The sequence below is a fragment of the Pteropus alecto genome, unplaced genomic scaffold, assembly GCF_000325575.1.
Source record: "Pteropus alecto unplaced genomic scaffold, ASM32557v1 scaffold344, whole genome shotgun sequence".
NCBI classification, from domain to species: domain Eukaryota; kingdom Metazoa; phylum Chordata; class Mammalia; order Chiroptera; family Pteropodidae; genus Pteropus; species Pteropus alecto.
Genome location: NW_006434840.1, coordinates 675367 through 682299, shown reverse-complemented (window position 1 = coordinate 682299; position 6933 = coordinate 675367).

Sequence of the window (6933 nt, the reverse complement as noted above, 5' to 3'; positions counted from 1 at the left end):
CCTCTGTTATCCAGTTTGATGATGTTACAGCTATGGTGGCACTGTGTCCACGCACTGGGAGCGGGGAGGGCTCAATAGGATACCGTTGGCACTTCTGTACTGAGCAAGTCTCCCCTCCACCCTCACTCCGACAGTATCTCCCTGTAAGTCCCTGTGCACAGCAGACTGGGCACTGGGGCTCAGAGCGAGCAGGTCCATCACTCCAAAAATCCACTCCTGGTGGCGGCCTCTTTAAGAGGAGCCTGCCACTTCCACAGCCTCTGTCTCACTCAGCTGCTAGACTCCCAGCAGCTCTGCCTCCTCACCCCATTCTACCTTCTGCCATGGCATGTTGATTTCTTGGATTTCTCCCTAGTTGTATGGCTTGTTCATTAAGATCTCAGGCAATTGTTGCTTGTTACTTGCTCCTTCCTCCTTGTTTCCATCACAACTTTGATTTGGTCGCCAGAGGGATGAACAGAGCCTCTATTATCTACGTCATTTTCTTCCCTCTGCTTGTTGGCCATTTTTTTATATTTTCTTTGGAAAAACATCAAGTTCTTTGCCCATTTTTTAATTAGATCATATGTCTTTTGTTGTTGTTGAGTTGTATGCATTATTTATATATTCTGGCTACTATATCTTTAGCAGATATATGATTTGCAAATATGTACTCCACTCTGTGGATTGCCTTTTTGATTTCTTGATAGAGTCCTTTTATGTAAATTTTTTTAATTCGATGAAATCCAATCTATCTAGTTTTTTTTTTGTTGTTGTTATGTATGCTTCTGATGTCATATCTAAGAAACTATTGCAAAATTTAAAGCCCTGGAGATTTACTTATGCTTTCTTCTAAGAGTTTCATGATTTAGCTCCTATATTTAGGTCATTGAAGTACTTTTAGTTGATTTTTGTGTATAGTACAAGTTAGGGCTTCAACTTCACTCTGTTACATGTGAACTTCCAGTTTCCTTGGCACCATTTGTTGAAAGGACTATTCTTTTGCCATTGAATAATCTTCGCATTTGTCAAAAATCAATAGATGTAAGGGTTTATTTCAAAAGTCTAAATTTTATCCCATTGACCAATGTATATAGCAATGCCATCAGGGCCCTGTTTTGATAACTGTAGCTTGGTAGTAAGTTGAAATAAGAAAGGTTATTTTGGCAATAAAGGGACCCTTGCAATTTCATATGAATTGTTGTCTCAGCTTTAGCGTTTCTGTAAAAAAAGTCCATTAGTTTTTTAATAGTGATTGCATTGAATATGTAGGTTATTTTTGGTAGTAGTGCCATTTTAACATGAGCACATAATGTTCTTGTGTTTATTTAAGTGTTCTTTAATTTCTTGCATAGTGCTTTTTAGGTTTTAGTGTGCATGTCTTGAATCTCTCTCAAATTTATAACTATGCATTTTATCATATTTGATGCTACCACACATTAGATTATTATATCTTAATTTTATTTTTAAGTTGTTTGTTATTACTATACAGAAATACAACTGGAAGAATCACCTTTCTTGATTCCAAATTTTACAGCAAAACTACAGTAATCAAAACAGTGAGACACTGGCATGAGGATAGACATATAGACCACTGGAATAGAATAGATAGCCCAGAAATAATCCCTTGTGTATATGATCAATTGATTTTTCGATAAGGGCACCAAGAGCATTCAGTGGGGGAGAGGACAGCCTTTTCCACAAATGATACTGGGAAAACTTGATATCCACATGCAAAAGAATAAAATTATACCCTTACATTACACCATATACAAAAATTAAGTCAAAACAAATGAAACACTTAAATATAAGGATTAAAATTATAAAACTTTTAGAAGAAAACAGAGTAAAATTTTCATGACATCGAATTTGGCAATAATTTCTTGAATGTGACACCAAAAACAATGACAAAAAAATTGGACTTCATAAAAATTAATTTCTTGTGCATCAAAGGATACTATCAAGTGAATGAGAAAACAACCCACAGAATGGGATGCAGTATCTGCAAATCATATATCTGCAAATCATATATCTGAAAAGGAATTAATATTGATATTATACAAATAATTCTTGTAATTAAAAAAAATTCTATTAAAAATGGGCAAAGGATCTAAACAGACATTTTTCTAAGAAAATGTTCAAATGGCCAAAAACACATAAAAAGATGTTCAACATAACTAACCATTAGAAAAATGCAAATTAAAATCACAATGACATATTACTCCACACTCATTAGAGAATGAGCTCTCAAACCAGACCAAGACCGAATCTTGGTTCTAGCATTTCCTAGCTGTGTGATCTTGGGCTCAGGGAAGGGGGCAATGGAGAGTTATTGCTTAATGGATAAAGAGTTTCTGTTTGGGATGGTTTTAAAGTTCTGGAAATGGAGAGTGGTGATGGTTGCACAACATCATGAATGTTCGAATGACGCTAAATTTTACACTTAAATTCGGGAAAACTGGTAATTTTGTTAAGTATATTTTATCATAATAAAAAAATAATTTTAAGAAAATATTATGATAGCTTGCTTGAAAAAGGGCACAGACTACAGAAGAAATCGTTCTTTGTAAATATGCTCAAATCACTGTGGACCTGGGGTTTGGAGTCATATGTAAGATTAGAGTTGAGCTAAGGAAAGAATGTCTCCTTCAATACTCAATGAAATAAAAGACCATCGTGCCAAATAAGGAGATATTTGGGTGATGAGGCAGGGGTCCCCCTAGAGAGGCATGGAATAGGAGTAATTAGGATGATGATCACTGGCCAGTAATTGCAGAGGCTAACAGAATTTGTGATGTTTATTTATCTCATCCTTTGGGGAGGGGGGAGGTTAGCCACATTTATGGTCTCTTATTACTCGAGTCCATTCTACAATAAAAGAGTAGCTTTTTTGGCAGCCCTAGATCCTATCTATAATGCCCTCTATTGATGCCAGACAGTATGGAAGATTAAAGGCTGTAAGAATAGTAATGAACTCTGCTTTTATTTTTTTCATCATCCTTTTTTATGTTAATTAAATTCTACATTTTCTTTTAAACATTTTATATGAAGTTAAATCAGTCTATCCCCACCACATCATGTCTCTGTTTTATCAGAAGGCTAATGCAAGAGCTCGGTGGTAATTGCCTCATGATTTTCAATTCTATTCTTAGAGAAAGACAGGTAGATCAAGAAAACAATAGAAAAGTACAACAGCTAAAAAAACTGTGAGTTTTATGGCTTTGCTTTCTGTCTGTGTGTATGTGTGTGTATGTATATGTGTGTTTGTGTGTGTGTGTGTGTGTGTGTGTGTATCTAGGCAATTTTGCAAAAATATAAATGTCTAGTGATACAAATAATATACTAACTATTAAATTTTTATTAAGTTTATTGGAGTAACTTTGGTTAATACAATTGTATTTTTTTAGGTGTACATTACAATTTGACATCTGTATATTCTATTGTGTGTTTACCATTCAAAGTCTAGTTTCCTTCAGCTACAATATATTTGATCCCCTTTACCCTATCTACTTCCCCCCTCCTCACCCACTCTCTACCCTCTGGTAACCACTAGTCTATAGTCCATGTCCATGAGTCTCTGTTTGTTTGTCCTGTTCACTTGTTGCCTTTAGGTTGTCCTGTTCACTTGTTGCCTTATGTCCCAAATATAAGTGATATCATGTAATTTTCAACTTTTTCTGTCTGGCTTCTTTCATTTAGCATGAGTATCTCGAGGTCCACCCCTATTGTCGCAAATGACAGTATTTCATCTTTTCTCATGGCTGAGTAACATTACATTATATATATGTACCACAGCTTCTTTAGCCAATCATCTATTGTAAGACACTTCAGTTGCTTCCATTTCTTGGCAACTGCGAATAATGCTGCTATGAACATCGGTGTGCAAATATCTTTTCGGATATGGGTTTTCAAGTCTTTGGGGTAAATATCCAGTAGAGGGATTGCTGGATCATATGGTAGATCAATTCTTAGTTTTTTGAGGAACCTCCGTACTGTTTTCCATAGTGGCTGTATCAATTTGCAGTCCCACCAGAGGTGTATGAGGGTTCTTTTTTCTCCTCATCCTCTCCAACATTTGTTATTACTTGTCCTGTGATTATATTCTAACAGATGTGAGATGGTATCTCATTGTGGTTTTGATTTGCATTTCTCTAATAGCTAGCGACGTTGAGCAACTTTTCAAATATTTTTTGGCCATTTGATTATCCTCTAGGGAGAAGTGTCTGTTCAGGTCTTCTGCTTGTTCGTTGATGGGATCATTTGCTTTTTTGTTGTTATTGAGTTGTATGAGTTCTTTATATATTTTGGAGATTAGGCCCTTATCAGAGGTGTTGCTTGCAAATATATTTTCCTATTCACATGGTTGTCTCTTTACCTTGTGGATGATTTCTTTTGCTGAGCTGAAACTTTTTAGTTTGGTGTAGTCTCATTCATTTATTTTAGCTTTTACTTCCCTTGTCTTTGATGTCAAAATCATAAACTTCTCTTTAAGTCCAATGTCCAAGAGTTTAGTTCCTATGTTTTCTAATATGCATTTTATTATTTCAGGTCTTATACTCACATCCTTAATGTATTTTGAATTAATTTTGGTGTGTGGTGATAGACAACAGCCTAGTTTTATTCTTTTACTGATGGCTTTCCAGTTTTCCCAGCATCATTTATTGAAGAGAGTTTCTTGTCTCCACTGTATGTTTTTGGGTTTTTTTTTGTTGAAAACTATTTGCCCATGTAAATATGAGTTTACTTCTGGACTCTAACTTCTGTTCCACTGGTCCATGTGTCTGTTTTGCGGCCAATACCATGTCATTTTGATTACTGTCTCTGTGTAGTATAATATGAAGTTGGGCAGAGTGATGCCTCCAGCCCTGTTCTTTTTTCTCAAGATAGTTTTGACAATTTGGGGTCTTTTGTGCTTCCATAAAAATCTGACTATTTTTTGTTCCATTTCTTAAAAAAAAAAAAGAGAGAGATTTTGATAGAGATTGCATTAAATCTGTATAATGTTTTAGGTAATATGGTTATTTAACTATGTTGATTCTTCCAACCCAAGAACATGGAATATCTTTCCATTTCTTTGTATCTTCTTCGATTTCTTTTAATAAGGTCTTGTAGTTTTCATTATATAGGTCCTTCACATGTTTCATTAAATTTATCTCTAAGTATTTTATTATTTTAGTCGCAATTACAAAAGAAATTATTTTTCCACTTCTTTTCCCGACACATCATTATCAGAATATAGGAACACTATGGAATTTTGAACGTTGATTTTGTCTCCAGATACATTACTGTATTTGCTAATTGTTTCTAGTATTATTCTTGTGGAGTTTTTAGCATTTTCTATATAGAGAATCATGCCGTCTGCAAATAATGACAGTTTGACTTCTTCGTTTCCTATTTAAGTGCCTTTTATATCTTTCTCTTTTCCGATTGCACTTGCCAGGACCTCCAATGTTCTACTGAATAACAGTGGTGTTAGTAGACAGCCTTACCTTGTTCCTGATCTTAGAGGGAAAGTTTTGAGTTTTTCAACGTTAAGTATAATGTTGGCTGAGGATTTATCATGTATCACCTTTTTATGTAAAGGTACTTTCCTTCTATAACGATTTTGTTAACTGTTTTGATTATAAATGGATGCTGTATCTTGTTGAAGGCTTTTTCTGCATTTATTGATATGATCATATGATTCTTACTTTTTAATTTGTTTATGTGGTGTATCACATTAATTGATTTGCATATGCTGAACCATCCCTGTGCCTCTGGGATAAAGCCCACTTGATCATGTTTATAATCTTTTTAATATGTTGCTGCGTTCGGTTCGCTAGTATCTTATTTAGGATTTTTGCTTCTGTGTTCATGAGAGATATTGGTCTGTAGCTTTTTGTGTGTGTGTTATCCCTACCAGGCTTTGGTATCAGAGTAATATTTGCCTCATAGCATGAGTTAGGAAGTATTGTCTCCTCTTAGATTTTATGGAAGATTTTGAGGAGAATAAACATTAAATCTTCTTTGGATGTTTCGTAGAATTCACTGGTGAAGCTATTTGGTCCTAGACTTTTATTTTTTGATAGGTTGATGATTGTTTCAATTTCCATACTGCTGATCTGTCTATTTAGATTTTCCAGTTCTTCTTGATTCTGTCAAGGAAGATTTTACTTTTCTAAGTACTGGTCCATTTCTTTTAGGTTATTAAATTTGGTGTTGAAAGACCTTTGGAAACATGGCAGAGTGAGAAACATCCCAAGATCTTTCCACTTGAAACAACTTGAACATCTAAAACTCAACAACAACAACAAAAAACACCCAAACTGCACACCACCACATGAGCTTGGGATCTGCGCATAAGAGCTATCACAGGTCAGAACCCTGGGTGTCAGGCGGTGGACTGGGAGAAATAAAGAACCTGCCTCTCGCAGCCACTGGACCTACCTGTAGGAGGAGGAGGAGAGGAGAAGAAGAGGCAAGTTTCATGAACAGCCCTGCCTGGTAAAGTGGTGAGGTCCCTACAGCTGGCTGGCAGAAGGGCCCATTCCTCAGGTCAGAAGGCAGACAAACGGGACGGCAGAAAAACAATAGTTGATTTTTACCAACTGTGGTTCCAAAACCATGGCTGATCCGCAGCCCCCAACTCCCAACCCAGAGGGCTCCTCCTCCCATGCCCTCCAAGACCGAACACTGCAGAGACTCAGGGGAATCTGAGCAAACGCTACCGAAACTGTTGCTAACACTGACAGGGACTGAAACTGAGTGTAGCAAGCATGATTAAATATCTACAAGAAAATACAGGCATTATATAAAGGAATTTTTAAGGTTTTATATAAAGCAGAGATACAAGAGGCTTAGACATCACCTACTGGAAAGCAAAAGAAAAACATCTTCTTGGCAACAGGCCAGGAACCATTATATAATATCTCTTCTTTGGGAAAAAAAAAAAAAAAAAAAAACCTCACTTAATAC